Source organism: Phalangium opilio, unplaced genomic scaffold, assembly GCF_054372755.1.
Source record: "Phalangium opilio isolate 3A_F unplaced genomic scaffold, DU_Popi_V2 ptg000002l_1, whole genome shotgun sequence".
In the NCBI taxonomy this organism is placed as follows: domain Eukaryota; kingdom Metazoa; phylum Arthropoda; class Arachnida; order Opiliones; family Phalangiidae; genus Phalangium; species Phalangium opilio.
The window spans coordinates 10,476,131-10,496,869 of NW_028324144.1; the positions used below are offsets into that span (position 1 = coordinate 10,476,131).

A 20,739-nucleotide genomic window follows, 5' to 3' on the forward strand; every position below is an offset into this window, starting at 1 on the left:
AATGATAATTGTTAAATTGATAAATCCTTCTAAAAATACTATTTGAGATGATAATTTAAAGAAATATTTGGTTTGATTATCAAATATTCAGGTGAAATAACATTCTATCCATATTCTACTCTTTGCAGAGCATCGATGGTTCAATGGTAGAATTCTCTTCTGCCACGCGGGAGATCCGGGTTCGATTCCCGGCCGATGCATGTTTTGGTCGTCATTTGATGCATAACGATATTGTGTTTATATTGTATTATCCTTACTTCAGGGTCTTTCGAAATTAATAAAACAACTACGAAAATTAAGTAAAATGATAATTGTTAAATTGATAAATCCTTCTAAAAATACTATTTGAGATAATAATTTAAAGAAATATTTGGTTTGATTATCAAATATTCAGGTGAAATAACATTCTATCCATATTCTACTCTTTGAAGAGCATCGATGGTTCAATGGTAGAATTCTCTTCTGCCACGCGGGAGATCCGGGTTCGATTCCCGGCCGATGCATGTTTTGGTCATCATTTGATGCATAACGATATTGTGTTTAAATTGTATTATCCTTACTTCAGGGTCTTGGGAATATACTAAAAAAATTACGAAAAATAAGTAAAATGATAATTGTTAAATTGATAAATCCTTCTAAAAATACTATTTGAGATAATAATTCAAAGAAATATTTGGTTTGATTATCAAATATTCAGGTGAAATAACATTCTTTTCATATTCTACTCTTTGCAGAGCATCGGTGGTTCAATGGTAGAATTCTCGCCTGCCACGCGGGAGATCCGGGTTCGATTCCCGGCCGATGCATGTTTTGGTCATCATTTGATGCATAACGATATTGTGTTTAAATTGTATTATCCTTACTTCAGGGTCTTGGGAATATACTAAAAAAATTACGAAAAATAAGTAAAATGATAATTGTTAAATTGATAAATCCTTCTAAAAATACTATTTGAGATAATAATAATTCAAAGAAATATTTGGTTTGATTATCAAATATTCAGGTGAAATAACATTCTTTTCATATTCTACTCTTTGCAGAGCATCGGTGGTTCAATGGTAGAATTCTCGCCTGCCACGCGGGAGATCCGGGTTCGATTCCCGGCCGATGCATGTTTTGGTCATCATTTGATGCATAACGATATTGTGTTTAAATTGTATTATCCTTACTTCAGGGTCTTGGGAATATACTAAAAAAATTACGAAAAATAAGTAAAATGATAATTGTTAAATTGATAAATCCTTCTAAAAATAATATTTGAGATAATAATTCAAAGAAATATTTGGTTTGATTATCAAATATTCAGGTAAAATAACATTCTTTTCATATTCTACTCTTTGCAGAGCATCGGTGGTTCAATGGTAGAATTCTCGCCTGCCACGCGGGAGATCCGGGTTCGATTCCCGGCCGATGTATGTTTTGGTCGTCATTTGATGCATAACGATATTGTGTTTAAATTCCAATATCCTTACTTCAGGGTCATTCGAAATTAATAATAAATTACGAAAAGTATGTAAAATCATAATTTTTAAATTGATAAACCCTTCTAAAAATATTATTTGAGATAATAATTCAAAGAAATATTTGGTTTGATTATCAAATATTCAGGTGAAAAACCATTTTTCCATATTCTACTCTTGGCAGAGCCTCGGTGGTTCAATGGTAGAATTCTCGCCTGCCACGCGGGTGATCCGGGTTCGATTCCCGGCCGATACATGTTTTAGTCGTCATTTGATGCATAACGATATTGTGTTTAAATTGTATTATCCTTACTTCAGGGTCTTTCGAAATTAATAAAAAAATTACGAAAATTAAGTAAAATGATAATTCTTAAATTGATAAATCCTTCTAAAAATATTATTTGAGATAATAATTCAAAGAAATATTTGGTTTGATTATCAAATATTTAGGTGAAAAAACATTCTTTCCATATTCTACTCTTTGCAGAGCATCGGTGGTTCATTGGTAGAATTCTCGCCTGCCGCGCGGGAGATCCAGGTTCGATTCCCGGCCGATGCATGTTTTGGTCGTCATTTGATGCATAACGATATTGTGTTTAAATTGTATTATCCTTACTTCAGGCTCTTTCGAAATTAATAAAAAAATTGCGAAAATTAAGTAAAGTGATAATTTTTAAATTGATAAACCCTTCTAAAAAATTATTTGAGATAATAATTCAAAGAAATATTTGGTTTGATTATCAAATATTCAGGTGAAATAACATTCTTTCCATATTCTACTCTTTGCAGTGCCTCGGTGGTTCAAAGGTAGAATTCTCGCCTGCCACGCGGGAGATCCGGGTTCGATTCCCGGCCGATGCATGTTTTGGTCGTCATTTGATGCATAAGGATATTGTGTTTAAATTGTATTATCCTTACTTCAGGGTCTTTCGAAATTAATAAAAAAAATACGAAAATTATGTAAAATAATAATTTTTACCTCTCCGAGTGACGTATGTCACGGAGAGGTTCTAATTTCGACGTGTGTGTGTGTGTGTGGGGGTGTGAGGGTGTGTGTGTGTGTGTCTGTCTGTTGTTATTGACTTACACCCCAGGGGACCGTGTTCGCAGTTTCCGAATTGAAGCAAATGTGTTCGCTATTTCCGGACCGTATTCACAGTTCCCGGAAATTTCAAAACTTGAATCTATCCACAAATCAACTGGCCACTATTACTTCATCTGACTAGTCAATTGTCTATTATACATGAATACCAATCTGTACTTATTGGCTTCAAACACCACCATTTTGTGGTCTTTGTCCATTCCACATAGACACCAGACTTACTGGCTTCTATCACCATCATTTTCTGGTCTTTGTTTTTGTCCATCCCACATGGACACCAGTTTGTACACCTGGCATCTAACACCACCATCTTCCGGTCTTTGTTTTTGTCCATCCCACATGGACACCAGTCTGTACACCTGGCTTCTAACACCACCATCTTCTGGTCTTTGTTTTTGTCCATCCCACATGGACACCAGTCTGTACACCTGGCTTCTAACACCACCATCTTCGGGTCTTTGTTTTTGTCCATCCCACATGGACACCAGTCTGTACACCTGGCTTCTACTCCTTAAGGTTAAGACATACGCGGCGATCGGCCAGGGTTACGAGAAACGTCCGGCCTCCCAATGGTGGGGCTTCCACCAAAGGTTCACGCAATTGCGCTGTTCTTATCTATAACTGCGATTCGACACCCTTATATACTACCTATTTGATGAAGGCGAAGTAACGGGCGTATGCTTCATTTCAAACGCCAATAGTAGTCAAGTCTCTCAAGAATGTTTAATTGTTCTTTTTCAAAACGATGTAACGCTCAATAAGGCGAACAACTATCGAAGAAAATATTTAATATTAATTATATTTATTTTAATATTTAAGATAATCATGTCTCTCAACTCAAAATTAATACGGAAAGGGTAAAACAGCAGTCTATGTGTTTGTCTATATGTGTCCGTCCGTTGTAACACTAGTGCGCTGCGTTAGAAGTTCGTTTTGTTTTGATGTGTAAAGAAATCCTTCAGAACCTTAATATTCCCGTTTTCCATAATATAAAATGAATATGTGGAAATATTTTTCGTAATTATGATGCATTTAGTACTTTTGTAGCTTTAAAGCTCCGTTTCATTTTGATATTCCAAAGATTTTTTTTAATATTATTATTTAAAATGGATGTTTATATATTACTTAAGCTATACTACATCTGTTTATAGCATAATCCTTTCTAAAGTCACAGTGAATACAAGCTCAACGCTGCTATGTTGGTCAAATGAACTTTTATTTGTCAATAGGCCTAGTGAACCAAAAAGTAAACGTTTGGGTTTGGTTTTCGTTTCTGTATGCAGAGACATTAACGGTTCAGAGTGAGCCGAAAGTTAAATACACTATTAAATAGTTAGGCTTAGATTTTGTAATCATGGTGGAAATCTGGGCCGCGTTCAGCAGAGCCCAGCGCTGCTAGCAGTGTCCTATATAACGGGATTTTGTTTTTGAATTTTGACGTCACGGTGCTTAGCGCTGAGCTAGCGCGGTCTTCAAAGAAAATAGTCGGCTTTTTGGATAACGTGACGTAAAACGCGTAGTTCTCAGCTTGGCGAGAAAACCATGGAGGAATTAATACAAATAGCTTTATGGGACTATAGCTATTTAATTGGCGTGAAACCAGTTGATCACGCGAGAATTTTAAGAGATATGTTATTTTCTAATTTTAATTATAAAAGTTGTTATCTATCTCTATAAATATGTTATCCTACAATTTTTGTTAAGCCTTGGTACCTTGCACGCTTTATTGCGCTAGCGTCATTTATAAAACGCCGATGACCGGAGAAAAGCTATGACGACAGAGCTCGCCGGTAAACATTTCCAAAATCCGCTGTCTTTTTTGGTGAGCTCTGCTGAACGCAGCCCAGACCAGTGAAAGGTCTGATCGTAATCGGATAATAGCTTCGTGTTTTCATGCTTTTTATGGTACGCATTTACTTTCAGTGTGTGTAGCCACAAATAAGCTTTGGTGTTATGTAACGTTAAGTCATGTTGTTAAACTAAGAAAATCGTTGAGGTGAAACGAGAGGATAGTGTTTACATGCCAACCCTGTTGTGAATATGGCTTTGAACATAGAGGGCATACAGTTGAGGAGTAGAAAATTGGGCCTTTACAAGCACGTAAAGGTAATATCCCTTCAAAGTTTTATCTCTTCATTTCCCGTTTTTCCCCATCGGATGATTTTAATGTGTACAAGTATATCATTATTGGATGTAAAATGTCGTCTGATTTACAGTAAATTTGCAATGCTTTGTATACTGCTTTAATATTTCATAAATTTTAACTTAAGAAACATTTCCATATCTGGGTAAATAAGTTTGTAAGTAGTCGTCTTGACTCGGATAGGTAATATTTTGGTTTTCCCAACTTGTTAAATTGATAAACCCTTCTTAAAATATTATTTGAGATAATAATTCAAAGAAATATTTGGTTTGATTATCAAATATTCAGGTGAAATAACATTCTTTCCATATTCTACTCTTTGCAGAGCATCGATGGTTCAATGGTAGAATTCTCTTCTGCCACGCGGGAGATCCGGGTTCGATTCCCGGCCGATGCATGTTTTGGTCATCATTTGATGCATAACGATGTTGTGTTTAAATTGTATTATCCTTACTTCAGGGTCTTGGGAATATACTAAAAAAATTGCGAAAAATAAGTAAAATGAAAATTGTTAAATTGATAAATCCTTCTAAAAATAATATTTGAGATAATAATTCAAAGAAATATTTGGTTTGATTATCAAATATTGAGGTGAAATAACATTCTTTTCATATTCTACTCTTTGCAGAGCATCGGTGGTTCAATGGTAGAATTCTCGCCTGCCACGCGGGAGATCCGGGTTCGATTCCCGGCCGATGTATGTTTTGGTCGTCATTTGATGCATAACGATATTGTGTTTAAATTCCAATATCCTTACTTCAGGGTCATTCGAAATTAATAAAAAAATTACGAAAAGTATGTAAAATCATAATTTTTAAATTGATAAACCCTTCTAAAAATATTATTTGAGATAATAATTCAAAGAAATATTTGGTTTGATTATCAAATATTCAGGTGAAAAACCATTTTTCCATATTCTACTCTTGGCAGAGCCTCGGTGGTTCAATGGTAGAATTCTCGCCTGCCACGCGGGTGATCCAGGTTCGATTCCCGGCCGATACATGTTTTAGTCATCATTTGATGCATAACGATATAGTGTTTAAATTGTATTATCCTTACTTCAGGGTCTTTCGAAATTAATAAAAAAATTACGAAAATTAAGTAAAATGATAATTCTTAAATTGATAAATCCTTCTAAAAATATTATTTGAGATAATAATTCAAAGAAATATTTGGTTTGATTATCAAATATTTAGGTGAAAAAACATTCTTTCCATATTCTACTCTTTGCAGAGCATCGGTGGTTCATTGGTAGAATTCTCGCCTGCCACGCGGGAGATCCAGGTTCGATTCCCGGCCGATGCATGTTTTGGTCGTCATTTGATGCATAACGATATTGTGTTTAAATTGTATTATCCTTACTTCAGGCTCTTTCGAAATTAATAAAAAAATTGCGAAAATTAAGTAAAGTGATAATTTTTAAATTGATAAACCCTTCTAAAAAATTATTTGAGATAATAATTCAAAGAAATATTTGGTTTGATTATCAAATATTCAGGTGAAATAACATTCTTTCCATATTCTACTCTTTGCAGTGCCTCGGTGGTTCAAAGGTAGAATTCTCGCCTGCCACGCGGGAGATCCGGGTTCGATTCCCGGCCGATGCATGTTTTGGTCGTCATTTGATGCATAAGGATATTGTGTTTAAATTGTATTATCCTTACTTCAGGGTCTTTCGAAATTAATAAAAAAATTACGAAAATTATGTAAAATAATAATTTTTAAATTGATAAACCCTTCTTAAAATATTATTTGAGATAATAATTCAAAGAAATATTTGGTTTGATTATCAAATATTCAGGTGAAATAACATTCTTTCCATATTCTACTCTTGGCAGAGCCTCGGTGGTTTAATGGTAGAATTCTCGCCTGCCACGCGGGAGATCCGGGTTCGATTCCCGGCCGATGCATGTTTTGGTCGTCATTTGATGCATAACGACAGGGGTAAATAACGAAAGGAGTTAGAGACGCTAGCTTCCGTAGTGTAGAATACAGTGGGACCTTGAAACGTCATAGAATTTGTAACTAACGTAGTGCCATCTTTGGAACTGTATTGTAAATAAGACCAGAACCTTAAAAGTTTTGCCTTAAAATCTTGCGCCGCAAGGTATTCTGGGTAAAGTAAAATGGCGGGTGTCGATATTGTGAAGTCATCTCATAAATCAACCCAATATAATTATTATATTCAATCGCGAGTAAACAGCGATTTAAAGAAGAAAGTTAAGTCAACAATTTGCAAATCCTCAAAATGTGTTCAAACTTGTTTTGCCGTAAGTGCGCGGTTACAGAGTCGGCCCAGTGAACTAAGGCTTAGTGATTTTTCCGAGTCAGTGCCAGTGGGAACTGTGGGATCAGGATCATCGACTATATCTGTATCTGTGACTAAAGAAATTAAAACAACTAAAACTGTATTGAAGGATGCAAAAACGACATTTAATTCAATTTCATTATCGAAAAAGGAATTTACCAACTTTAAGATTGAATGTTTCTAATTCAAGTGCACCTTAATGAATAAACTTTACTCTAAGCCTAATTGTCACTTAGTCGTAAGCAGACGAACACTAGCAGACAGGAGAAAATCGATATCCCAGCATGACTTTCGAAACTTTGCTGCCACGCTATTGGTTGGAAAATATCATACTTATTTTGAATTATAGACGGCGCGACCGAGGCGTTTTCTCTTTTCTGTGTCTACGTTTGAAAGTCCCACTGTATTCTACACTACGGAAGCTAGCGTCTCTAACTCCTTTCGTTATTTACCCCTGATAACGATATTGTGTTTAAATTGTATTATCATTACTTCAGGGTCTTTCGAAATTAATAAAAAAATTACGAAAAGTATGTAAAATAATAATTTTTAAATTGATAAACCCTTCTTAAAATATTATTTGAGATAATAATTCAAAGAAATATTTGGTTTGATTATCAAATATTCAGGTGAAATACCATTCTTTCCATATTCTACTCTTTGCAGAGCATCGGTGGTTCAATGGTAGAATTCTCGCCTGCCACGCGGGAGATCCGGGTTCGATTCCCGGCCGATGCATGTTTTCGTCGTCATTTGATGCATAACGATATTGTGTTTAAATTGTATTATCCTTACTTCAGGGTCTTTCGAAATTAATAAAAAAATAACGAAAAGTATGTAAAATGATAATTGCTAAATTGATAAATCCTTCTAAAAATATTATTTGAGATAATAATTCAAAGAAATATTTGGTTTGATTATCAAATATTCAGGTGAAATAACATTCTTTCCATATTCTACTCTATGCAGAGCATCGATGGTTCAATGGTAGAATTCTCTTCTGCCACGCGGGAGATCCGGGTTCGATTCCCGGCCGATGCATGTTTTGGTCATCATTTGATGCATAACGATATTGTGTTTAAATTGTATTATCCTTACTTCAGGGTCTTGGGAATATATTAAAAAAATTTCGAAAATTAAGTAAAATGATAATTGTTAAATTGATAAATCCTTCTAAAAATACTATTTGAGATAATAATTCAAAGAAATATTTGGTTTGATTATCAAATATTCAGGTGAAATAACATTCTTTCCATATTCTGCTCTTTGCAGAGCATCGATGGTTCAATGGTAGAATTCTCTTCTGCCACGCGGGAGATCCGGGTTCGATTCCCGGCCGATGCATGTTTTGGTCATCATTTGATGCATAACGATATTGTGTTTAAATTGTATTATCCTTACTTCAGGGTCTTTCGAAATTAATAAAAAAATTACGAAAATTAAGTAAAATGATAATTTTTAAATTGATAAACCCTTCTAAAAACATTATTTGAGATAATAATTCAAAGAAATATTTGGTTTGATTATCAAATATTCAGGTGAAATAACATTCTTTCCATATTCTACTCTTTGCAGAGCATCCGTGGTTCAATGGTAGAATTCTCGCCTGCCACGCGGGAGATCCGGGTTCGATTCCCGGCCGATGCATGTTTTGGTCGTCATTAATGCATAACGATATTGTGTTTAAATTGTATTATCCTTACTTCAGGGTCTTTCGAAATTAATAAAAAAATTTCAAAAAGTATGTAAAATGATAATTTTTAAATTGATAAACCCTTCTAAAAATATTTTTTGAGATAATAATTCAAAGAAATATTTGGTTTGATTATCAAATATTCAGGTGAAATACCATTTTTCCATGTTCTGCTCTTGGCAGAGCATCGGTGGTTCAATGGTAGAATTCTCGCCGGCCACGCGGGAGATCCGGGTTCGATTCCCGGCCGATGCATGTTTCGGTCGTCATTTGATGCATAACGATATTGTGTTTAAATTGTATTATCATTACTTCAGGGTCTTTCGAAATTAATAAAAAAATTACGAAAAGTATGTAAAATAATAATTTATAAATTGATAAACCCTTCTAAAAAAATTATTTGAGATAATAATTCAAAGAAATATTTGGTTTGATTATCAAATATTCAGGTGAAATAACATTCTTTCCATATTCTACTCTTTGCAGAGCATCGGTGGTTCAATGGTAGAATTCTCGCCTGCCACGCGGGAGATCCGGGTTCGATTCCCGGCCGATGCATGTTTTGGTCGTCATTTATGCATAACGATATTGTGTTTAAATTGTATTATCCTTACTTCAGGGTCTTTCGAAATTAATAAAAAAATTTCAAAAGGTATGTAAAATGATAATTTTTAAAATGATAAACCCTTCTAAAAAAATTATTTGAGATAATAATTCAAAGATATATTTGTTTGATTATCAAATATTCAGGTGAAATAACATTCTTTCCATATTCTACCCTTGGCAGAGCCTCGGTGGTTCAATGGTAGAATTCTCGCCGGCCACGAGGGAGATCTGGGTTCGATTCCCGGCCGATGCATGTTTCGGTCGTCATTTGATGCATAACGATATTGTGTTTAAATTGTATTATCATTACTTCAGGGTCTTTCGAAATTAATAAAAAAATTACGAAAAGTATGTAAAATAATAATTTTTAAATTGATAAACCCTTCTTAAAATATTATTTCAGATAATAATTCAAAGAAATATTTGGTTTGATTATCAAATATTCAGGTAAATAACATTCTTTCCATATTCTACTCTTGGCAGAGCCTCGGTGGTTCAATGGTAGAATTCTCGCCTGCCACGCGGGAGATCCGGGTTCGATTCCCGGCCGATGCATGTTTTGGTCGTCATTTGATGCATAACGATATTGTGTTTAAAATGTAATATCCATACTTCAGGGTCTTTCGAAATTAATAAAAAAATTAAGAAAAGTATGTAAAATAATAATTTTTAAATTGATAAACCCTTCTTAAAATATTATTTGAGATAATAATTCAAGGAAATACTTGGTTTGATTATCAAATATTCAGGTGAAATACCATTCTTTCCATATTCTACTCTTTGCAGAGCATCGGTGGTTCAATGGTAGAATTCTCGCCTGCCACGCGGGAGATCCGGGTTCGATTCCCGGCCGATGCATGTTTTGGTCGTCATTTGATACATAAGGATATTGTGTTTAAATTGTATTATCCTTACTTCAGGGTCTTTCGAAATTAATAAAAAAATTACGAAAATTAAGTAAAATGATAATTGTTAAATTGATAAATCATTCTAAAAATATTATTTGGGATAATAATGCAAAGAAATATTTGGTTTGATTATCAAATATTCAGGTGAAATACTTTTCTTTTTATACTCTACTCTTTGTAGAGCAACGGTGGTTCAATGGTAGAATTCTCGCCTGCCACGCGGGAGATCCGGGTTCGATTCCCGGCCGATGCATGTTTTGGTCGTCATTTGATGCATAACGATATTGTGTTTAAATTCCAATATCCTTACTTCAGGGTCTTTCGAAATTAATTAAAAAATTACGAAAATTTTGTAAAATAATAATTTTTAAATTGATAAACCCTTCTTAAAATATTATTTGAGATAATAATTCAAAGAAATATTTGGTTTGATTATCAAATATTCAGGTGAAATACCATTCTTTCCATATTCTACTCTTTGCAGAGCATCGGTGGTTCAATGGTAGAATTCTCGCCTGCCACGCGGGAGATCCGGGTTCGATTCCCGGCCGATGCATGTTTTCGTCGTCATTTGATGCATAACGATATTGTGTTTAAATTCCAATAGCCTTACTTCAGGGTCTTTCGAAATTAATAAAAAAATTACGAAAATTATGTAAAATAATAATTGTTAAATTGATAAATCATTCTAAAAATATTATTTGGGATAATAATGCAAAGAAACATTTGGTTTTATTATCAAATATTCAGGTGAAATACCATTCTTTCCATACTCTACTCTTTGTAGAGCAACGGTGGTTCAATGGTAGAATTCTCGCCTGCCACGCGGGAGATCCGGGTTCGATTCCCGGCCGATGCATGTTTTGGTCGTCATTTGATGCATAACGATATTGTGTTTAAATTCCAATATCCTTACTTCAGGGTCTTTCGAAATTAATTAAAAAATTACGAAAATTATGTAAAATAATAATTTTTAAATTGATAAACCCTTCTTAAAATATTATTTGAGATAATAATTCAAAGAAATATTTGGTTTGATTATCAAATATTCAGGTGAAATACCATTCTTTCCATATTCTACTCTTTGCAGAGCATCGGTGGTTCAATGGTAGAATTCTCGCCTGCCACGCGGGAGATCCGGGTTCGATTCCCGGCCGATGCATGTTTTCGTCGTCAATTGATGCACAACGATATTGTGTTTAAATTGTATTATCCTTACTTCAGGGTCTTTCGAAATTAATAAAAAAATTACGAAAATTAAGTAAAATGATAATTGTTAAATTGATAAATCCTTCTAAAAATACGATTTGAGATAATAATTCAAAGAAATATTTGGTTTGATTATCAAATATTCAGGTGAAATAACATTCTTTCCATATTCTACTCTTTGCAGAGCATCGATGGTTCAATGGTAGAATTCTCTTCTGCCACGCGGGAGATCCGGGTTCAATTCCCGGCCGATGCATGTTTTGGTTATCATTTGATGCATAACGATATTGTGTTTAAATTGTATTATCCTTACTTCAGGGTCTTTCGAAATTAATAAAAAAATTACGAAAATTAAGTAAAATGATAATTTTTAAATTGATAAACCCTTCTAAAAAAATTATTTGAGATAATAATTCAAAGAAATATTTGGTTTGATTATCAAATATTCAGGTGAAATAACATTCTTTCCATATTCTACTCTTTGCAGAGCATCGGTGGTTCAATGGTAGAATTCCCGCCTGCCACGCGGGAGATCCGGGTTCGATTCCCGGCCGATGCATGTTTTGGTCGTCATTTATGCATAACGATATTGTGTTTAAATTGTATTATCCTTACTTCAGGGTCTTTCGAAATTAATAAAAAAATTTCAAAAAGTATGTAAAGTGATAATTTTTAAATTGATAAACCCTTCTAAAAATATTTTTTGAGATAATAATTCAAAGAAATATTTGGTTTGATTATCAAATATTCAGGTGAAATACCATTTTTCTATGTTCTACTCTTGGCAGAGCATCGGTGGTTCAATGGTAGAATTCTCGCCTGCCACGCGGGAGATCCGGGTTCGATTCCCGGCCGATGCATGTTTTGGTCGTCATTTGATGCATAACGATATTGTGTTTAAATTCCAATATCCTTACTTCAGGGTCTTTCGAAATTAATTAAAAAATTACGAAAATTATGTAAAATAATAATTTTTAAATTGATAAACCCTTCTTAAAATATTATTTGAGATAATAATTCAAAGATATATTTGTTTGATTATCAAATATTCAGGTGAAATACCATTCTTTCCATATTCTAGTCTTGGCAGAGCCTCGGTGGTTCAATGGTAGAATTCTCGCCGGCCACGAGGGAGATCCGGGTTCGATTCCCGGCCGATGCATGTTTCGGTCGTCATTTGATGCATAACGATATTGTGTTTAAATTGTATTATCATTACTTCAGGGTCTTTCGAAATTAATAAAAAAATTACGAAAAGTATGTAAAATAATAATTTTTAAATTGATAAACCCTTCTTAAAATATTATTTCAGATAATAATTCAAAGAAATATTTGGTTTGATTATCAAATATTCAGGTAAATAACATTCTTTCCATATTCTACTCTTGGCAGAGCCTCGGTGGTTCAATGGTAGAATTCTCGCCTGCCACGCGGGAGATCCGGGTTCGATTCCCGGCCGATGCATGTTTTGGTCGTCATTTGATGCATAACGATATTGTGTTTAAAATGTAATATCCATACTTCAGGGTCTTTCGAAATTAATAAAAAAATTAAGAAAAGTATGTAAAATAATAATTTTTAAATTGATAAACCCTTCTTAAAATATTATTTGAGATAATAATTCAAGGAAATACTTGGTTTGATTATCAAATATTCAGGTGAAATACCATTCTTTCCATATTCTACTCTTTGCAGAGCATCGGTGGTTCAATGGTAGAATTCTCGCCTGCCACGCGGGAGATCCGGGTTCGATTCCCGGCCGATGCATGTTTTGGTCGTCATTTGATACATAAGGATATTGTGTTTAAATTGTATTATCCTTACTTCAGGGTCTTTCGAAATTAATAAAAAAATTACGAAAATTAAGTAAAATGATAATTGTTAAATTGATAAATCATTCTAAAAATATTATTTGGGATAATAATGCAAAGAAATATTTGGTTTGATTATCAAATATTCAGGTGAAATACCATTTTTCCATGTTCTACTCTTGGCAGAGCATCGGTGGTTCAATGGTAGAATTCTCGCCGGCCACGCGGGAGATCCGGGTTCGATTCCCGGCCGATGCATGTTTCGGTCGTCATTTGATGCATAACGATATTGTGTTTAAATTGTATTATCATTACTTCAGGGTCTTTCGAAATTAATAAAAAAATTACGAAAAGTATGTAAAATAATAATTTTTAAATTGATAAACCCTTCTAAAAAATTATTTGAGATAATAATTCAAAGAAATATTTGGTTTGATTATCAAATATTCAGGTGAAATAACATTCTTTCCATATTCTACTCTTTGCAGAGCATCGGTGGTTCAATGGTAGAATTCTCGCCTGCCACGCGGGAGATCCGGGTTCGATTCCCGGCCGATGCATGTTTTGGTCGTCATTTGATACATAAGGATATTGTGTTTAAATTGTATTATCCTTACTTCAGGGTCTTTCGAAATTAATAAAAAAATTACGAAAATTAAGTAAAATGATAATTGTTAAATTGATAAATCATTCTAAAAATATTATTTGGGATAATAATGCAAAGAAATATTTGGTTTGATTATCAAATATTCAGGTGAAATACCATTTTTCCATGTTCTACTCTTGGCAGAGCATCGGTGGTTCAATGGTAGAATTCTCGCCGGCCACGCGGGAGATCCGGGTTCGATTCCCGGCCGATGCATGTTTTGGTCGTCATTTATGCATAACGATATTGTGTTTAAATTGTATTATCCTTACTTCAGGGTCTTTCGAAATTAATAAAAAAATTTCAAAAAGTATGTAAAATGATAATTTTTAAATTGATAAACCCTTCTAAAAAAATTATTTGAGATAATAATTCAAAGATATATTTGTTTGATTATCAAATATTCAGGTGAAATAACATTCTTTCCATATTCTACTCTTGGCAGAGCCTCGGTGGTTCAATGGTAGAATTCTCGCCGGCCACGAGGGAGATCCGGGTTCGATTCCCGACCGATGCATGTTTCGGTCGTCATTTGATGCATAACGATATTGTGTTTAAAATGTAATATCCATACTTCAGGGTCTTTCGAAATTAATAAAAAAATTACGAAAAGTATGTAAAATAATAATTTTTAAATTGATAAACCCTTCTTAAAATATTATTTCAGATAATAATTCAAAGAAATATTTGGTTTGATTATCAAATATTCAGGTAAATAACATTCTTTCCATATTCTACTCTTGGCAGAGCCTCGGTGGTTCAATGGTAGAATTCTCGCCTGCCACGCGGGAGATCCGGGTTCGATTCCCGGCCGATGCATGTTTTGGTCGTCATTTGATGCATAACGATATTGTGTTTAAAATGTAATATCCATACTTCAGGGTCTTTCGAAATTAATAAAAAAATTAAGAAAAGTATGTAAAATAATAATTTTTAAATTGATAAACCCTTCTTAAAATATTATTTGAGATAATAATTCAAGGAAATACTTGGTTTGATTATCAAATATTCAGGTGAAATACCATTCTTTCCATATTCTACTCTTTGCAGAGCATCGGTGGTTCAATGGTAGAATTCTCGCCTGCCACGCGGGAGATCCGGGTTCGATTCCCGGCCGATGCATGTTTTGGTCGTCATTTGATACATAAGGATATTGTGTTTAAATTGTATTATCCTTACTTCAGGGTCTTTCGAAATTAATAAAAAAATTACGAAAATTAAGTAAAATGATAATTGTTAAATTGATAAATCATTCTAAAAATATTATTTGGGATAATAATGCAAAGAAATATTTGGTTTGATTATCAAATATTCAGGTGAAATACCATTTTTCCATGTTCTACTCTTGGCAGAGCATCGGTGGTTCAATGGTAGAATTCTCGCCGGCCACGCGGGAGATCCGGGTTCGATTCCCGGCCGATGCATGTTTCGGTCGTCATTTGATGCATAACGATATTGTGTTTAAATTGTATTATCATTACTTCAGGGTCTTTCGAAATTAATAAAAAAATTACGAAAAGTATGTAAAATAATAATTTTTAAATTGATAAACCCTTCTAAAAAATTATTTGAGATAATAATTCAAAGAAATATTTGGTTTGATTATCAAATATTCAGGTGAAATAACATTCTTTCCATATTCTACTCTTTGCAGAGCATCGGTGGTTCAATGGTAGAATTCTCGCCTGCCACGCGGGAGATCCGGGTTCGATTCCCGGCCGATGCATGTTTTGGTCGTCATTTGATACATAAGGATATTGTGTTTAAATTGTATTATCCTTACTTCAGGGTCTTTCGAAATTAATAAAAAAATTACGAAAATTAAGTAAAATGATAATTGTTAAATTGATAAATCATTCTAAAAATATTATTTGGGATAATAATGCAAAGAAATATTTGGTTTGATTATCAAATATTCAGGTGAAATACCATTTTTCCATGTTCTACTCTTGGCAGAGCATCGGTGGTTCAATGGTAGAATTCTCGCCGGCCACGCGGGAGATCCGGGTTCGATTCCCGGCCGATGCATGTTTTGGTCGTCATTTATGCATAACGATATTGTGTTTAAATTGTATTATCCTTACTTCAGGGTCTTTCGAAATTAATAAAAAAATTTCAAAAAGTATGTAAAATGATAATTTTTAAATTGATAAACCCTTCTAAAAAAATTATTTGAGATAATAATTCAAAGATATATTTGTTTGATTATCAAATATTCAGGTGAAATAACATTCTTTCCATATTCTACTCTTGGCAGAGCCTCGGTGGTTCAATGGTAGAATTCTCGCCGGCCACGAGGGAGATCCGGGTTCGATTCCCGACCGATGCATGTTTCGGTCGTCATTTGATGCATAACGATATTGTGTTTAAAATGTAATATCCATACTTCAGGGTCTTTCGAAATTAATAAAAAAATTAAGAAAAGTATGTAAAATAATAATTTTTAAATTGATAAACCCTTCTTAAAATATTATTTGAGATAATAATTCAAAGAAATATTTGGTTTGATTATCAAATATTCAGGTGAAATACCATTCTTTCCATACTCTACTCTTTGTAGAGCATCGGTGGTTCAATGGTAGAATTCTCGCCTGCCACGCGGGAGATCCGGGTTCAATTCCCGGCCGATGCATGTTTTGGTTATCATTTGATGCATAACGATATTGTGTTTAAATTGTATTATCCTTACTTCAGGGTCTTTCGAAATTAATAAAAAAAAATACGAAAATTAAGTAAAATGATAATTTTTACATTGATAAACCCTTCTAAAAAATTATTTGAGATAATAATTCAAAGAAATATTTGGTTTGATTATCAAATATTCAGGTGAAATAACATTCTTTCCATATTCTACTCTTTGCAGAGCATCGGTGGTTCAATGGTAGAATTCCCGCCTGCCACGCGGGAGATCCGGGTTCGACTCCCGGCCGATGCATGTTTTGGTCGTCATTTGATGCATAACGATATTGTGTTTAAATTCCAATAGCCTTACTTCAGGGTCTTTCGAAATTAATAAAAAAATTACGAAAATTATGTAAAATAATAATTGTTAAATTGATAAATCATTCTAAAAATATTATTTGGGATAATAATGCAAAGAAACATTTGGTTTGATTATCAAATATTCAGGTGAAATACCATTCTTTCCATACTCTACTCTTTGTAGAGCTACGGTGGTTCAATGGTAGAATTCTCGCCTGCCACGCGGGAGATCCGGGTTCGATTCCCGGCCGATGCATGTTTTGGTCGTCATTTGATGCATAACGATATTGTGTTTAAATTCCAATATCCTTACTTCAGGGTCTTTCGAAATTAATTAAAAAATTACGAAAATTATGTAAAATAATAATTTTTAAATTGATAAACCCTTCTTAAAATATTATTTGAGATAATAATTCAAAGAAATATTTGGTTTGATTATCAAATATTCAGGTGAAATACCATTCTTTCCATATTCTACTCTTTGCAGAGCATCGGTGGTTCAATGGTAGAATTCTCGCCTGCCACGCGGGAGATCCGGGTTCGATTCCCGGCCGATGCATGTTTTCGTCGTCAATTGATGCATAACGATATTGTGTTTAAATTGTATTATCCTTACTTCAGGGTCTTTCGAAATTAATAAAAAAATTACGAAAATTAAGTAAAATGATAATTGTTAAATTGATAAATCCTTCTAAAAATACTATTTGAGATAATAATTCAAAGAAATATTTGGTTTGATTATCAAATATTCAGGTGAAATAACATTCTTTCCATATTCTACTCTTTGCAGAGCATCGATGGTTCAATGGTAGAATTCTCTTCTGCCACGCGGGAGATCCGGGTTCAATTCCCGGCCGATGCATGTTTTGGTTATCATTTGATGCATAACGATATTGTGTTTAAATTGTATTATCCTTACTTCAGGGTCTTTCGAAATTAATAAAAAAATTACGAAAATTAAGTAAAATGATAATTTTTAAATTGATAAACCCTTCTAAAAAAATTATTTGAGATAATAATTCAAAGAAATATTTGGTTTGATTATCAAATATTCAGGTGAAATAACATTCTTTCCATATTCTACTCTTTGAAGAGCATCGGTGGTTCAATGGTAGAATTCCTGCCTGCCACGCGGGAGATCCGGGTTCGATTCCCGGCCGATGCATGTTTTGGTCGTCATTTATGCATAACGATATTGTGTTTAAATTGTATTATCCTTACTTCAGGGTCTTTCGAAATTAATAAAAAAATTTCAAAAAGTATGTAAAGTGATAATTTTTAAATTGATAAACCCTTCTAAAAATATTTTTTGAGATAATAATTCAAAGAAATATTTGGTTTGATTATCAAATATTCAGGTGAAATACCATTTTTCTATGTTCTACTCTTGGCAGAGCATCGGTGGTTCAATGGTAGAATTCTCGCCTGCCACGCGGGAGATCCGGGTTCGATTCCCGGCCGATGCATGTTTTGGTCGTCATTTGATGCATAACGATATTGTGTTTAAATTCCAATATCCTTACTTCAGGGTCTTTCGAAATTAATTAAAAAATTACGAAAATTATGTAAAATAATAATTTTTAAATTGATAAACCCTTCTTAAAATATTATTTGAGATAATAATTCAAAGAAATATTTGGTTTGATTATCAAATATTCAGGTGAAATACCATTCTTTCCATATTCTACTCTTTGCAGAGCATCGGTGGTTCAATGGTAGAATTCTCGCATGCCACGCGGGAGATCCGGGTTCGATTCCCGGCCGATGCATGTTTTGGTCGTCATTTATGCATAACGATATTGTGTTTAAATTGTATTATCCTTACTTCAGGGTCTTTCGAAATTAATAAAAAAATTACGAAAATTAAGTAAAATGATAATTTTTAAATTGATAAACCCTTCTAAAAAATTATTTGAGATAATAATTAAAAGAAATATTTTGTTTGATTATCAAATATTCAGGTGAAATACCATTTTGCCATGTTCTACTCTTGGCAGAGCATCGGTGGTTCAATGGTAGAATTCTCGCCGGCCACGCGGGAGATCCGGGTTCGATTCCCAGCCGATGCATGTTTCGGTCGTCATTTGATGCATAACGATATTGTGTTTAAATTGTATTATCATTACTTCAGGGTCTTTCGAAATTAATAAAAAAATTACGAAAAGTATGTAAAATAATAATTTTTAAATTGATAAACCCTTCTAAAAAAATTATTTGAGATAATAATTCAAAGAAATATTTGGTTTGATTATCAAATATTCAGGTGAAATACCACTCTTTCCATATTCTACTCTTTGCAGAGCATCGGTGGTTCAATGGTAGAATTCTCGCCTGCCACGCGGGAGATCCGGGTTCGATTCCCGGCCGATGCATGTTTTCGTCGTCAATTGATGCATAACGATATTGTGTTTAAATTGTATTATCCTTACTTCAGGGTCTTTCGAAATTAATAAAAAAATTACGAAAATTAAGTAAAATGATAATTTTTAAATTGATAAACCCTTCTAAAAAAATTATTTGAGATAATAATTAAAAGAAATATTTGGTTTGATTATCAAATATTCAGGTGAAATAACATTCTTTCCATATTCTACTCTTTGCAGAGCATCGGTGGTTCAATGGTAGAATTCCCGCCTGCCACGCGGGAGATCCGGGTTCGATTCCCGGCCGATGCATGTTTTGGTCGTCATTTATGCATAACGATATTGTGTTTAAATTGAATTATCCTTACTTCAGGGTCTTTCGAAATTAATAAAAAAATTTCAAAAAGTATGTAAAATGATAATTTTTAAATTGATAAACCCTTCTAAAAATATTTTTTGAGATAATAATTCAAAGAAATATTTGGTTTGATTATCAAATATTCAGGTGAAATAGCATTTTTCCATGTTCTACTCTTGGCAGAGCATCGGTGGTTCAATGGTAGAATTCTCGCCTGCCACGCGGGAGATCCGGGTTCGATTCCCGGCCGATGCATGTTTTGGTCGTCATTTATGCATAACGATATTGTGTTTAAATTGTATTATCCTTACTTCAGGGTCTTTCGAAATTAATAAAAAAATAACGAAAATTAAGTAAAATGATAATTTTTAAATTGATAAACCCTTCTAAAAAAATTATTTGAGATAATAATTCAAAGAAATATTTGTTTGATTATCAAATATTCAGGTGAAATAACATTCTTTCCATATTCTACTCTTGGCAGAGCCTCGGTGGTTCAATGGTAGAATTCTCGCCGGCCACGCGGGAGATCCGGGTTCGATTCCCGGCCGATGCATGTTTTCGTCGTCATTTGATGCATAACGATATTGTGTTTAAATTGTATTATCCTTACTTCAGGGTCTTTCGAAATTAATAAAAAAATTACGAAAATTACGTAAAATGATAATTGTTAAATTGATAAATCCTTCTAAAAATACTATTTGAGATAATAATTCAAAGAAATATTTGGTTTTATTATCAAATATTCAGGTGAAATAAGATTCTTTCCATATTCTACTCTTTGCAGAGCATCGATGGTTCAATGGTCTATTCTCTTCTGCCACGCGGGAGATCCGGGTTCGATTCCCGGCCGATGCTTGTTTTGGTCATCATTTGATGCATAACGATATTGTGTTTAAATTGTATTATCCTTACTTCAGGGTCTTTCGAAATTTATAAAAAAATAACGAAAATTAAGTAAAATGATAATTTTTAAATTGATAAACCCTTCTAAAAAAATTATTTGAGATAATAATTCAAAGAAATATTTGGTTTGATTATCAAATATTCAGCTGAAATAACATTCTTTCCATATTCTACTATTTGCAGAGCATCGATGGTTCAATGGTAGAATTCTCTTCTGCCACGCGGGAGATCCGGGTTCGATTCC

General features: G+C 33.5%; 44 non-coding genes across 44 annotated transcripts; all 44 read left to right on the forward strand.

Moving 5' to 3' along the window:
- Window positions 1-735: 735 nt before the first annotated feature.
- On the forward strand, window positions 736-806 carry TRNAG-GCC (transfer RNA glycine (anticodon GCC)). The gene has a single exon. It is a non-coding gene; the product is annotated as a tRNA-Gly (tRNA).
- A 235-nt stretch (window positions 807-1,041) lies between these two features.
- Window positions 1,042-1,112, forward strand: TRNAG-GCC (transfer RNA glycine (anticodon GCC)). Its single transcript has one exon. It is a non-coding gene; the product is annotated as a tRNA-Gly (tRNA).
- Window positions 1,113-1,344: 232 nt separating this feature from the next.
- Window positions 1,345-1,415, forward strand: TRNAG-GCC (transfer RNA glycine (anticodon GCC)). The gene has a single exon. It is a non-coding gene; the product is annotated as a tRNA-Gly (tRNA).
- Window positions 1,416-1,645: 230 nt separating this feature from the next.
- TRNAG-GCC (transfer RNA glycine (anticodon GCC)) lies at window positions 1,646-1,716 on the forward strand. Its single transcript has one exon. It is a non-coding gene; the product is annotated as a tRNA-Gly (tRNA).
- Window positions 1,717-1,948: 232 nt separating this feature from the next.
- On the forward strand, window positions 1,949-2,019 carry TRNAG-GCC (transfer RNA glycine (anticodon GCC)). The gene has a single exon. It is a non-coding gene; the product is annotated as a tRNA-Gly (tRNA).
- A 231-nt stretch (window positions 2,020-2,250) lies between these two features.
- On the forward strand, window positions 2,251-2,321 carry TRNAG-GCC (transfer RNA glycine (anticodon GCC)). The gene has a single exon. It is a non-coding gene; the product is annotated as a tRNA-Gly (tRNA).
- Window positions 2,322-5,334: 3,013 nt separating this feature from the next.
- Window positions 5,335-5,405, forward strand: TRNAG-GCC (transfer RNA glycine (anticodon GCC)). Its single transcript has one exon. It is a non-coding gene; the product is annotated as a tRNA-Gly (tRNA).
- Window positions 5,406-5,939: 534 nt separating this feature from the next.
- TRNAG-GCC (transfer RNA glycine (anticodon GCC)) lies at window positions 5,940-6,010 on the forward strand. Its single transcript has one exon. It is a non-coding gene; the product is annotated as a tRNA-Gly (tRNA).
- A 231-nt stretch (window positions 6,011-6,241) lies between these two features.
- On the forward strand, window positions 6,242-6,312 carry TRNAG-GCC (transfer RNA glycine (anticodon GCC)). Its single transcript has one exon. It is a non-coding gene; the product is annotated as a tRNA-Gly (tRNA).
- Window positions 6,313-6,544: 232 nt separating this feature from the next.
- TRNAG-GCC (transfer RNA glycine (anticodon GCC)) lies at window positions 6,545-6,615 on the forward strand. The gene has a single exon. It is a non-coding gene; the product is annotated as a tRNA-Gly (tRNA).
- A 1,065-nt stretch (window positions 6,616-7,680) lies between these two features.
- TRNAG-GCC (transfer RNA glycine (anticodon GCC)) lies at window positions 7,681-7,751 on the forward strand. Its single transcript has one exon. It is a non-coding gene; the product is annotated as a tRNA-Gly (tRNA).
- An 838-nt stretch (window positions 7,752-8,589) lies between these two features.
- Window positions 8,590-8,660, forward strand: TRNAG-GCC (transfer RNA glycine (anticodon GCC)). Its single transcript has one exon. It is a non-coding gene; the product is annotated as a tRNA-Gly (tRNA).
- Window positions 8,661-8,890: 230 nt separating this feature from the next.
- Window positions 8,891-8,961, forward strand: TRNAG-GCC (transfer RNA glycine (anticodon GCC)). The gene has a single exon. It is a non-coding gene; the product is annotated as a tRNA-Gly (tRNA).
- A 232-nt stretch (window positions 8,962-9,193) lies between these two features.
- TRNAG-GCC (transfer RNA glycine (anticodon GCC)) lies at window positions 9,194-9,264 on the forward strand. Its single transcript has one exon. It is a non-coding gene; the product is annotated as a tRNA-Gly (tRNA).
- Window positions 9,265-9,796: 532 nt separating this feature from the next.
- Window positions 9,797-9,867, forward strand: TRNAG-GCC (transfer RNA glycine (anticodon GCC)). Its single transcript has one exon. It is a non-coding gene; the product is annotated as a tRNA-Gly (tRNA).
- Window positions 9,868-10,099: 232 nt separating this feature from the next.
- On the forward strand, window positions 10,100-10,170 carry TRNAG-GCC (transfer RNA glycine (anticodon GCC)). The gene has a single exon. It is a non-coding gene; the product is annotated as a tRNA-Gly (tRNA).
- A 232-nt stretch (window positions 10,171-10,402) lies between these two features.
- Window positions 10,403-10,473, forward strand: TRNAG-GCC (transfer RNA glycine (anticodon GCC)). The gene has a single exon. It is a non-coding gene; the product is annotated as a tRNA-Gly (tRNA).
- Window positions 10,474-10,705: 232 nt separating this feature from the next.
- Window positions 10,706-10,776, forward strand: TRNAG-GCC (transfer RNA glycine (anticodon GCC)). The gene has a single exon. It is a non-coding gene; the product is annotated as a tRNA-Gly (tRNA).
- A 232-nt stretch (window positions 10,777-11,008) lies between these two features.
- TRNAG-GCC (transfer RNA glycine (anticodon GCC)) lies at window positions 11,009-11,079 on the forward strand. Its single transcript has one exon. It is a non-coding gene; the product is annotated as a tRNA-Gly (tRNA).
- Window positions 11,080-11,311: 232 nt separating this feature from the next.
- TRNAG-GCC (transfer RNA glycine (anticodon GCC)) lies at window positions 11,312-11,382 on the forward strand. The gene has a single exon. It is a non-coding gene; the product is annotated as a tRNA-Gly (tRNA).
- A 535-nt stretch (window positions 11,383-11,917) lies between these two features.
- Window positions 11,918-11,988, forward strand: TRNAG-GCC (transfer RNA glycine (anticodon GCC)). Its single transcript has one exon. It is a non-coding gene; the product is annotated as a tRNA-Gly (tRNA).
- Window positions 11,989-12,218: 230 nt separating this feature from the next.
- Window positions 12,219-12,289, forward strand: TRNAG-GCC (transfer RNA glycine (anticodon GCC)). The gene has a single exon. It is a non-coding gene; the product is annotated as a tRNA-Gly (tRNA).
- Window positions 12,290-12,822: 533 nt separating this feature from the next.
- TRNAG-GCC (transfer RNA glycine (anticodon GCC)) lies at window positions 12,823-12,893 on the forward strand. The gene has a single exon. It is a non-coding gene; the product is annotated as a tRNA-Gly (tRNA).
- A 232-nt stretch (window positions 12,894-13,125) lies between these two features.
- On the forward strand, window positions 13,126-13,196 carry TRNAG-GCC (transfer RNA glycine (anticodon GCC)). The gene has a single exon. It is a non-coding gene; the product is annotated as a tRNA-Gly (tRNA).
- A 231-nt stretch (window positions 13,197-13,427) lies between these two features.
- On the forward strand, window positions 13,428-13,498 carry TRNAG-GCC (transfer RNA glycine (anticodon GCC)). The gene has a single exon. It is a non-coding gene; the product is annotated as a tRNA-Gly (tRNA).
- Window positions 13,499-13,729: 231 nt separating this feature from the next.
- TRNAG-GCC (transfer RNA glycine (anticodon GCC)) lies at window positions 13,730-13,800 on the forward strand. The gene has a single exon. It is a non-coding gene; the product is annotated as a tRNA-Gly (tRNA).
- Window positions 13,801-14,031: 231 nt separating this feature from the next.
- On the forward strand, window positions 14,032-14,102 carry TRNAG-GCC (transfer RNA glycine (anticodon GCC)). The gene has a single exon. It is a non-coding gene; the product is annotated as a tRNA-Gly (tRNA).
- A 532-nt stretch (window positions 14,103-14,634) lies between these two features.
- Window positions 14,635-14,705, forward strand: TRNAG-GCC (transfer RNA glycine (anticodon GCC)). Its single transcript has one exon. It is a non-coding gene; the product is annotated as a tRNA-Gly (tRNA).
- Window positions 14,706-14,937: 232 nt separating this feature from the next.
- TRNAG-GCC (transfer RNA glycine (anticodon GCC)) lies at window positions 14,938-15,008 on the forward strand. The gene has a single exon. It is a non-coding gene; the product is annotated as a tRNA-Gly (tRNA).
- A 231-nt stretch (window positions 15,009-15,239) lies between these two features.
- On the forward strand, window positions 15,240-15,310 carry TRNAG-GCC (transfer RNA glycine (anticodon GCC)). Its single transcript has one exon. It is a non-coding gene; the product is annotated as a tRNA-Gly (tRNA).
- Window positions 15,311-15,541: 231 nt separating this feature from the next.
- Window positions 15,542-15,612, forward strand: TRNAG-GCC (transfer RNA glycine (anticodon GCC)). Its single transcript has one exon. It is a non-coding gene; the product is annotated as a tRNA-Gly (tRNA).
- Window positions 15,613-15,843: 231 nt separating this feature from the next.
- TRNAG-GCC (transfer RNA glycine (anticodon GCC)) lies at window positions 15,844-15,914 on the forward strand. The gene has a single exon. It is a non-coding gene; the product is annotated as a tRNA-Gly (tRNA).
- A 533-nt stretch (window positions 15,915-16,447) lies between these two features.
- Window positions 16,448-16,518, forward strand: TRNAG-GCC (transfer RNA glycine (anticodon GCC)). The gene has a single exon. It is a non-coding gene; the product is annotated as a tRNA-Gly (tRNA).
- Window positions 16,519-16,750: 232 nt separating this feature from the next.
- On the forward strand, window positions 16,751-16,821 carry TRNAG-GCC (transfer RNA glycine (anticodon GCC)). Its single transcript has one exon. It is a non-coding gene; the product is annotated as a tRNA-Gly (tRNA).
- A 232-nt stretch (window positions 16,822-17,053) lies between these two features.
- Window positions 17,054-17,124, forward strand: TRNAG-GCC (transfer RNA glycine (anticodon GCC)). The gene has a single exon. It is a non-coding gene; the product is annotated as a tRNA-Gly (tRNA).
- A 232-nt stretch (window positions 17,125-17,356) lies between these two features.
- On the forward strand, window positions 17,357-17,427 carry TRNAG-GCC (transfer RNA glycine (anticodon GCC)). The gene has a single exon. It is a non-coding gene; the product is annotated as a tRNA-Gly (tRNA).
- Window positions 17,428-17,962: 535 nt separating this feature from the next.
- On the forward strand, window positions 17,963-18,033 carry TRNAG-GCC (transfer RNA glycine (anticodon GCC)). The gene has a single exon. It is a non-coding gene; the product is annotated as a tRNA-Gly (tRNA).
- A 230-nt stretch (window positions 18,034-18,263) lies between these two features.
- On the forward strand, window positions 18,264-18,334 carry TRNAG-GCC (transfer RNA glycine (anticodon GCC)). The gene has a single exon. It is a non-coding gene; the product is annotated as a tRNA-Gly (tRNA).
- A 232-nt stretch (window positions 18,335-18,566) lies between these two features.
- TRNAG-GCC (transfer RNA glycine (anticodon GCC)) lies at window positions 18,567-18,637 on the forward strand. Its single transcript has one exon. It is a non-coding gene; the product is annotated as a tRNA-Gly (tRNA).
- A 229-nt stretch (window positions 18,638-18,866) lies between these two features.
- Window positions 18,867-18,937, forward strand: TRNAG-GCC (transfer RNA glycine (anticodon GCC)). The gene has a single exon. It is a non-coding gene; the product is annotated as a tRNA-Gly (tRNA).
- Window positions 18,938-19,169: 232 nt separating this feature from the next.
- On the forward strand, window positions 19,170-19,240 carry TRNAG-GCC (transfer RNA glycine (anticodon GCC)). The gene has a single exon. It is a non-coding gene; the product is annotated as a tRNA-Gly (tRNA).
- A 232-nt stretch (window positions 19,241-19,472) lies between these two features.
- On the forward strand, window positions 19,473-19,543 carry TRNAG-GCC (transfer RNA glycine (anticodon GCC)). The gene has a single exon. It is a non-coding gene; the product is annotated as a tRNA-Gly (tRNA).
- Window positions 19,544-19,773: 230 nt separating this feature from the next.
- TRNAG-GCC (transfer RNA glycine (anticodon GCC)) lies at window positions 19,774-19,844 on the forward strand. Its single transcript has one exon. It is a non-coding gene; the product is annotated as a tRNA-Gly (tRNA).
- Window positions 19,845-20,074: 230 nt separating this feature from the next.
- TRNAG-GCC (transfer RNA glycine (anticodon GCC)) lies at window positions 20,075-20,145 on the forward strand. The gene has a single exon. It is a non-coding gene; the product is annotated as a tRNA-Gly (tRNA).
- The last annotated feature ends 594 nt before the right edge of the window (window positions 20,146-20,739 follow it).